Source organism: Macadamia integrifolia, chromosome 3 (genome assembly GCF_013358625.1).
Source record: "Macadamia integrifolia cultivar HAES 741 chromosome 3, SCU_Mint_v3, whole genome shotgun sequence".
In the NCBI taxonomy this organism is placed as follows: domain Eukaryota; kingdom Viridiplantae; phylum Streptophyta; class Magnoliopsida; order Proteales; family Proteaceae; genus Macadamia; species Macadamia integrifolia.
In genome coordinates, this window is record NC_056559.1 from 18,015,199 (window position 1) to 18,024,691 (window position 9,493).

General features: G+C 38.0%; 1 protein-coding gene across 1 annotated transcript in view; it reads right to left on the bottom strand.

The window, feature by feature from the left end:
• Positions 1-524: 524 nt before the first annotated feature.
• Positions 525-9,493, bottom strand: part of LOC122072707 (NADH dehydrogenase [ubiquinone] 1 beta subcomplex subunit 2) — an 11,657-nt gene continuing 2,688 nt past the window's right edge. Inside the window, exon 4 of the mRNA XM_042637095.1 lies at positions 525-802. The gene's annotated coding sequence lies outside the window, so the exon portion shown is untranslated. The remainder of the gene's footprint in view (positions 803-9,493) is intronic.

The following is a 9,493-nucleotide window of genomic DNA, read 5'->3' on the forward strand; positions in this document are numbered from 1 at the left end:
TGCTTTTTCTCTTTAATATTTTTTTTATTGACCCAAAAAATAAAAAACTCCATTTAAACATCATAATCTTTCTATGATAACAAAGAAACTTGGACAATATTTTTCATTCATTCACCAAAAAAGAAAAAAACCCCACTCCTTTTAAACAGAAACTTTATATTATAACAAGGAATCTTGGTATCTAGATGTCAGCAAAATTTGATCCCCATCCAAATGACACATGACAGATATAGCCATCCTGATGAGCTTATCAAAGCAAGTTCTGAAAAATATTACCTTATTTTAATATTGGTGAAAGAATTCACCCAGGTTTATGAAGTATGAACAATGAACATGGTCAACAATACAGCCGCCATTGTGTCCATCATACATGACCGTGTAAGAAATTAGTCCCTATTAAGCTAAGGGTCCAGGCATGTGATTTTGTTGCCGGAGCACCCCAAGGGACTGCCTGCACACACAAACACGCGCGCACATAAACACATACACATACATGGGAGGACAAGACGACCTGCAGCAACAAATAGCAGGAATGGGTTTTTTGTCACGGTAATGGAAACAAAGATTTCAGAGAATAACAATATCAGCAGTATCTTGAATTCAGTTTTGTTGAACCAAATTGTATACATCACACCCTTGCTAGACATTCATGTAATTGAACATGAATCCACAAAACACGGTAGACGGTTTCAGTTCATGAATTGACTTTATTCAGATCTACCACATATTCATCATAGAGATGGAAACAAAAACCATCCACGAGAAGCTTTTGCATTCCTCTCTTAGTTCTTCAATGAAAAGCCTGAAAAATACAAAAAGAAAATTAAAATAAAAATTCATTTACTTTTCTACTAATCCGTTCTAAAAGCATCTTTTGTATTAGAAATGCGAAGTCAAAGAAATAATCAAACTTATATATGAGATTTGCAATGTTGTTTAGCAAGTTATTGAAACAAAAGGAAAGAAGTGAAGTGAAGTAGATCACCTCCTTTTGTTTAACATCCTTGACATAACAAGTTGGTTTCCCATTTTACTAATATTCTCTACATCCACTAATTATTGATTTTGAAGGAACCTTTTGTAGATAAAACAAATAAGCTTTTACTGGCTCATCCCAAAAACTTAAGCTTTATTTATACCTAAAGTAAGACTTGCGAAAAAATTTAAGCATAGAGTAAGATGATGTATTAATAATACAACTGGAAATTAAGCTCCATTTACAGCAGGATAGTTTTCCTTCCAGAAGCATTTCTGTAAAGCAACCAAGCATTATATTGTATTTGAACCCTCCCTGTTGGGGACAAACATACCCAACGCCAGCACTCCCATCCCCCCTCCCCCCTCCCCGTTAAAACATAGAACCCCAAAAGTGGATTTCAAGAAAGGATTGATATTTGCTTTGAACACTGCTACAGCTTGAGTGAGACTTTTAGTAGAGTAAGATGATGTATTAATAATACAACTGGAAATTAAGTTCCATTTACGGCAGGATAGTTTTCCTTCCATAATCGTTTCTGTAAAGCAACCAAGCATTATATTGTATTTGAACCCTCCCTGTTGGGGACAAACATACCCAACGCCAGCACTCCCCCTCCCCCTCCCCCCCTCCCCCCCCCTTCCCCCTCTTAAAACATAGAAACCCAAAGGTGGATTTCAAGAAAGAAAGGATTGATATTCACCGAATGATACCCCTCTAATTCCATCCTAAATAAATTTTTGGTACTTTTGAGTTGTTGGACAAATGATTTAAATAAAATCAAAGGATGCAAATAGTGAATGGTAGTTCTTGACTCACCCCAAAAAAAAAAGGTAGTTCTTGATGTAGATAGGGCTGCCAAGAGGAGGGCTCAAGCTGACCATAATAAAATCAAAGGATGCAAATAGTGAATGGTAGTTCTTGACTCACCCAAAAAAAAAAAAAAGGTAGTTCTTGATGTAGATAGGGCTGCCAAGAGGAGGGCTCAAGCTGACCAGATCATGGTCCAGCTCGACCCTTCATCCAGCCCTGGTTCAACCCATTGAACCAGGCCAGGTTGCATACTATTCTGGCCCTCCTTTGGCCCCATCGAACCAGTCAACCAGCATCCCAGATCTGGTTTGATCTGATCGAACCAGCCCACTGATTGGTTTGGTTCTCCTAGTTCGGATTTGTTTTAATTGCTTTAATTGGGTCCTACTCCATGTTAGGCCTATTTTTGGAAGGTCTTTTAAGTTGTTTTTGTTGGACAAAGTCATTAATTAGTTAGAAGCTCAAGTCCTAAGCTAAGTAGGATTTTCATTATGTGTTGTCCTAAGTTATGTAGATTTCCTATTTTAAGTTGGAATCATAAACCTCTATAAAAGAGGCATTGCTGCAACTTTGAGAAACAAGTTGAATTAATGAAAATTGAACGCTAACTCTTGGCTGAAAGAGCTGTTATTTGAGAGGGTGAGATGCCTAAAATTTGAGAGTGTGAGATGCCTAAAAACTGAGAGGTGAGATACCCAACCCAACCACCATTCTTCTTCCCCTTCCAACCCTCCCAGCGATTCTCTTTCCTCTTTTTTTTTTCCCATTCATCTTCTACCGGTTCTAGGTCTGAAATCAGGAAGGTACAGATCTCGGTAACCAGCCATCAGTTTTCCAAGATCTTTTGGGGTTTTGATAAGCACCCCAGTCCCTCCACTCAACCTAATTTTGGCCCATTCTGAGGCCCCCATCTCAAATCACAGACTACCCTAGTTCTGCCCTGATTTGGGGTTTGGTTCCAAATCTGGTTTTCAGATTTCCTTGTTATTGTGCTTGGATTAATTGGAGCTTGGGGGAACATCACTGGGGTAGAAAAACAAATAATGAATGATAAAGAGTTGTATCAAGAGTTTTGGTGTTGTTATGCAAACGAGACTGGAGTTCCAGATCTGATCTCCCTCCTCCCAGTTCTGTTCATCTCAGACATCAGTTGTGATCTATCCTCTCTTCTTCTCAATTTCTTATTCTCTCTAATTCTTCTCTGATATCTTCAAATTCTACTCTCTTCATATCAATTTCTAGTTTCTAATTCCAATTCTGATTTCAAGCTTAATATTTTCAATCGAATTCTGAAATCCTCCTGTGAAAAATTATTCAAATCAGAGAATTCTGGATATATTTCCTGTTTCTGGTTTCTGGTTTCTGATTTCTTGTATGAATAGTTGCTTAACTCCTTTAACTTAGTTCTGTTTTTAGATCCCTAATCTGTCCATCAATTCTTCAGCCTTCTAGCTTTCCTACTTCCAGTAGATTTGCTTCACAACTCTGTATCTGCCCAACAGATTTAGATCACCTTTTGTAGACTTGTTACACTGACCGATAAGAGCAATCCATTAGAATTATATGCATATCAAACTTATATTGATTGAGTTATTCAATCTCCCTTAATATGGTCCCTATTTCTATACCTACGATCTTGTCACAAGCTAATCTTCAACTGGAATTCCTTAGTTCGGGATTAGTAGTGCATAATTATTATTTCTATTTATTATGTACTTGTTTCTTCCAGCTTTCAGTCTTCCATAAAGAGATGTAAGCCAATGGCCACCCACACGATTTGAATCATGAAGAAAAGCTTTTGGATGCAACTTGATTATGTAGATCCAGGCCAGCTCTGGTGGATTCCGGAGTTTTTTCTTCTATGGATTCAGAAGTGTTATTACAGTGGATTCAGCAAGGATCTGGTGGATTCCAGATTGGTAATCAAGTGGATGGCTGACTGTTCCCCTCTCATGTTCTCTATTCTCTCATAGAAATCAGGTCAGTATATCTTAATTTTCTGTACCTGAAAATTATGTTTCTACTTGAATATCTGAGTTCTGATTTCCAGCTTAGTTCTAGTTCTGTTACTAACTCATTCTGTGATTAGCCCCTGCTGTTTTCAACCATTGATTGCCTAGTTGTTTAAAGAAATAAGATTGCCATCCTCGTCAAGGTGTCGCCTAGGCACCCCCTAGGCATCCAAGCTCCTTCTTTGGCCCAAAGCGACAACATGCTTTGTTTGACACTTCAAATTTTACATTGATTTATGTTTGTTGCTTTGCTTTTTGATGAATATGTTCATATTTATACTACGCTTGGTTTATGATATGTTGGTTTTCACATATTAGGTCATTACTAGCATGATTATATCATATTGAGCCAGCCTTGGACAGCTTCTAGAAGAACACAAGTCCTTCCTATCTATTTCAGTTAGGAGCTGTAATTTTCTCATTTTGAGACTTAGGAAGCAAGCAAGAGTGTGTATCGATTTACAGCATTCTAGAAGTTAATTTGTTTCCTTTTTATGAGTTTTTCTTAGTGAAGAAGTACTTAGTTTTCAATTATTTGTCTAGAAAGTTTCTTCTCGTCTTTCTTCTTGGCCAAGGAAGACAAAGTTTCATTTTCTTATAGTTTCCTTTTTGTAATTTTTCTATTTGGAGACAGGCCACAACTATGTATTGGTCAATGTTTGTAAGGTTTTCTATAGTTGATTAATGAAAAGTAGAGAGCTCTTGCTTGCCGATTTGGTCTGCGAAAAACTTATTTCAACCGCTGAGATAGCTGTGGGTGAGAGAACCAAGGCTGAGAGAGCTTCTCCCACCCACACATTCCCGTCGATTCACCCTTGTTCTCTCTTCTTCTGTTCTGTTTTCCTAGAGTGTTCAAACTGTTGTTTGAGACTTGTTAGAGCTGTTTACAAACCCTCAACATCAATTGCTGGCTGATTGAAGACCTGAGGGCATAGCAGCATGCGATAGCCAAACAAGACAGATTTCTGGGCAGCGTTTGATCACCCAGATCTCCGAACCCTGTGATTTGCTTCTCTTCATCTTTTGAGGACCAGTCAAGGCCATCCTAAGGGACACTCGACCAGGCCTGCTTGGCCATCTGAAGTCTGAACATTGAGTAATCAGCTTGACATTACTTCTATGTTGCAAATAAGCATAATTATATAAATTAGGGTGACTGAAGTTAAAAAAGCTTTAAGGAGGATGAAAGTAAGAAAGGCACAAGGCCCAGATGAGGTCCCAATAGAAGTGTGAAAGAACTTAGGAATCCCTGATTTATCTTAGCTAACCAAGTTGTTTAAGAATATTACAATCACAAAGAAAATTCCAAATGAATGAAGGAGAGGTAATGTGGTTCTGATTTACAAAAATAAAGATGATATTCAGAACTGCAATAACTATAGAGACATAAAATTAATAAGTCATACTATGAAATTATGGGAGAGGGTTATTGAAACCCACCTGAGAAAAGAAACTATTATTATGGAGAACCAATTTGGTTTTATGCCAAGATGATTCACGACAAAAGCTATGTACTTAGAAGACCTACAGTCAGAATTAAAGATTGCAAGGATAATTTCCATATGGTCTTTATTGACCCAAAAAAAAAACTTATGATAGAGTCACTAGATAGTTTATCTGCATATTATTAAAGAAGATAAGTGTTTCAAATAAATATGTGGACGTAATTAACAATATGTATGGTGTTGTGGTGACTAGTGTAAGAACTAAGGGGAGTCAAGATAGTGAATTCCCAATTATAATTGGATTACATCAAGGGTCAGCTTTAAGCCCCTATTTGTTTGCGCTTATCATAGATGAATTAACTAAAGACTAATGTCAAGCTGATACAAATGTAACCAACCGAATAGAGAACAATAATAGGCTCCAAAAAAAAAAGCGCTAAGTAGATTCAAATCTAACAAAAAGCTGTAACTGAAAATAAAACCAGAAATTAGGTCAAAATAAGATAACTTAGAGCTCACAGCCCTGGCCTCAGTTGAGGCTAAAATTAGGATCAAATGAAGGTCATAGGATGTCCAGTAAATCCCAACATCCCTGCTGGATCTGATGGTGGAACAAAGAGATATGATGTTTCTTGAATCTAGGGCAGATTTAGGGCACAATATGGAGAAAATTGATAACTCCCAGCCCAGACCTTGGCTGGACCTGAACTCCAGGTCGACTGACCCTTTTGGGGTGCCTTAAAAATCCCCACAAGCTTGGCTGAAGTTGATCAAGGGTTGAAGAGACCTAGCTGCTCGAGTTCTGTCCAGAAAAATCCTTCAAAACAGAGTTCAATAGGTCTGTCCTTGTATCTCAGGTCTTCAAACAGCAACTAGAAGTGATGTCTTAATGAACAGCTGCAGTAAGTCTCAAACAACAGATTTTTATCACTCAGAAAAAAAAAAAAAAAAAATGAGGGAGAGAGAAGAGAGAATAAGGGAGAATCAATGGGATAGGTGTGGCTCGGATAGGCTCTCTCAGCCTCGGGCTCTCACCCATAACTATTTTAGATGATGAAACTAGTCTTTCTCAGACATAAATCGGAAAGCAAGAGGTTTCAAAATTCATTTAATTCAGCTGTAGAAGAACCTCACAATTGATGGCCAACTTATAATTGTGGCCTATGTCTCCAAATAGGAAAGTTAAAAAAAAGGTAAGTACAATAAAATGAAACTTTATCTTACTTGGCCAAGAAGAAAGACAAAAAGATACTTCTAAGCAAATAACTAAAACTAAATACTTGTTCACTAAGAAAAACACAAAAAAGGAAACAAAATGAACTTCTAAAATGCTGCAATCGATTCACACTCTTGCTTACTGGCTAAGTCTCACAAAGAGAAAAAAAAAAAAAAAAATACAGCTCATAACTGAAATCAATAGGAATGAATTTTGTTCTTCTAGAAGCTGGTCCTAGCTGGCTCGATTGGCTAGGCTGGCTGGACCAAACTGGAACCAGATTAGTGCTGGTTCTGGTTCTGGTTCCAGTTCGGGCTCTTCTTCCTCCTACGATACATAGCCCAATGAAGGAATGGATCCACATTAGAGACATTCAAGATGAGATTCCTTGGTGTATGTTTTTTGTTGATGATATAATTTTGGTGGATTAGATAAAAGCAGGGAATAGCGTCAAGTTGGAGTTATGGAGAGATCAACCCTAGAATCAAAATGTTTTAAGATAAGTAAAACAAAAAAGGAGTACATGACGTGTAACTTTAGTGTCACAAAAACGGATAATGAAGTGGTGAAAATTGAAGAGATGGACGTTCTGCAAAGTGATTATTTTATGCATTTGGGCTCACTCATAAATAACGAAAGTGATATAGAACATGATGTTTCACAAAGAATTAAAATAAGATGGATGAAGTATGGTGTGGAATGTTGGCCAATTAAGAAACATCATGTAGATAAACTCATTGTAGCATAAATGAGGATGGTGATATAGATGAGTGGTAAGACTAAGAAGGATAAGCAAGGAATGATCATATTACAGCTGGTTTAAAAGTAGCTCCAATTAGGGGTGTCAATCGGTCAGGCCAGGCAGGTCTGGGTCAAGCTTCACAGGCCTATACGCTTGGACCCTGACCTACCTATTTAAGGAACGAGTCGGTCTTGGTCGGTCTCATGTCAGGCTCAGTCGGGTTCCGGGCTTAACCAGTCCTCCCAATCAGGCTATAATCGGCCGCCTGTCGGTCTAACTGATGAGAGCTTGGGATTGACACCCCTAGCTCCAATACATGATAAGCAACGAGAAAGTTGTTTGCGGAGGCATGGCCATGTTCAACGTATGTCTTTGGATACTCCAATACAAATGAGTGATTTGATTCAGATTGAAGGATCTAAAGGAGCTAGGGACATAGATAAAACGACCTTAGGAAAAGTGGTGAAGGAAAACATGCATAGCTTAGGCCTTGCATCAAGTATGATGTCAAATAGAGCTGATTGGAGAGCAAGAATCCATGTAATCGCCCTAATATTTAGTTGGGATAAGGCTGAGTAGTTTTTTTTTCTTGTTTATATAAAAATACAACAACTCAGCCTTATCCCAACTAAATGGGGTCAGCTACATGGATCCGTGCGAGGGAAAAGTAAAAAAATTCAAATTATACTGACACCTCAGACGCCTAGGGAGCCTAGGTGGGCACCTTGTTGCCCCTCCAACGCTTTGGATTGCCTAGTCAATTTGACAACTATGGTTTATGCTCAATACTTTCAAGTGAATCTAGGTTCCTCCTTGGAGTATGTTTGTTCAAACACCCTGTTTTTAAATCTGATTTCTCAAATCAGGTTTCAGAATACGCTTCAAGTTCTATTACTGAATAATTCCTGTTAATTCTGCTTTGATTCATTTAGTTCTGCCATCGATTTCCAAGAATCATAATACAAGTCAACTACATTGAATTCTGGTTTCTGGAACTGATTCTCTCAATCAGTTGCTGTTGGTGATCTCATGTTTCTGTTATTCATTAATTAAGATCATTAATAGCTTACAATTTGCACCTGTCAAAACCTGCAATCGATTTCTGGAATTTGTTTGGGCTTTCAAGCCTCCTAATGCTACGCTTCTTCCATATCTTTGCTCCTGACCATTATATTTAAATCATACTTTGCTGGCTTGTGCCCCATACCGAACAGACTGTTCTACCAGAATTTCTGGTTAAGCAGACTAGTTTCTATCAAGCTCTTATATTCTCTGCTTACTGGTTTTCTGTTCATATTCTTGTGATTCTGGTTTTATTGGGATTTCTGAACCATAACCTTAGGTGACCCAGGAAAACCCATTAGTGCGGCATTATTAAGATAGACCGACTAACGTAATAGCACTAAATCATTTCTTTTAAACTTTAAATCACTTCAAACTTACTTTATAGATCTGCAACCTCATTGGTTTTTTAAATGTCTATTTTTTTCCAACCCTTAAATAAACATACACCAGGAAAAAGTAAATGAAACAAGGCCTCTTTTCTATTAAACACAAGATTGTCCTTCACTGCTTTTAAGTATTAAAGCTGTGATGTTGCAGCAATAACCATGCCATAAATTGATTATTACGATCACCATCATGTCCACATTTACCCCATCAACCCTAACAGAAATTGATGCAGTAGCATTAGTGTGGCTGGACCAACAAGACCAGGTTTGGAAACCTAAGCCGAAATGGAATCGGCCCAACCTTTATTTTTTGGACCAACAAGGGTTGCTAGGGGGTTTATTGTAATTGCACTTCTTTTGCTAGGACAAAGCCATACATGGGAGTTGTTTCAGGGTTAGTTTCTTATTTTGTCTTAACTTCTCAAGGGAGTAGATTTCTTTACCAAGTAGTATTTTTTTTAAATACCATGTAATCCCATCGATGGAAAAGGGTGAATAGAACTAAATGAAGAACAGTTGGGTTTGATTACCCGCATGGTGTGACTGTGCTCCCTCTCTCTATTTCCTCTTTCTTCATCCAAATCAGGTACGTCTTCCATGGTTTTCTTCACTTCTATTATTCTCTTCTTTTCTTCCTTACTCTCCCTTTTCCCTGCTCCATATTCTCTCCTCTATACCCCAGTCGTTGTTTGTCTTCTCAGTAACAAAACGACCAGTCTGAGAAGAGTTCACTGGTACTCTTCGTTTATAACTCAGATCAACCCCAAATTCAAGGAATAGATCTCCCTTCTAGGGATAATAAAGCCCTAGATCCCTACCACCAAAGCACTCCCCCCCC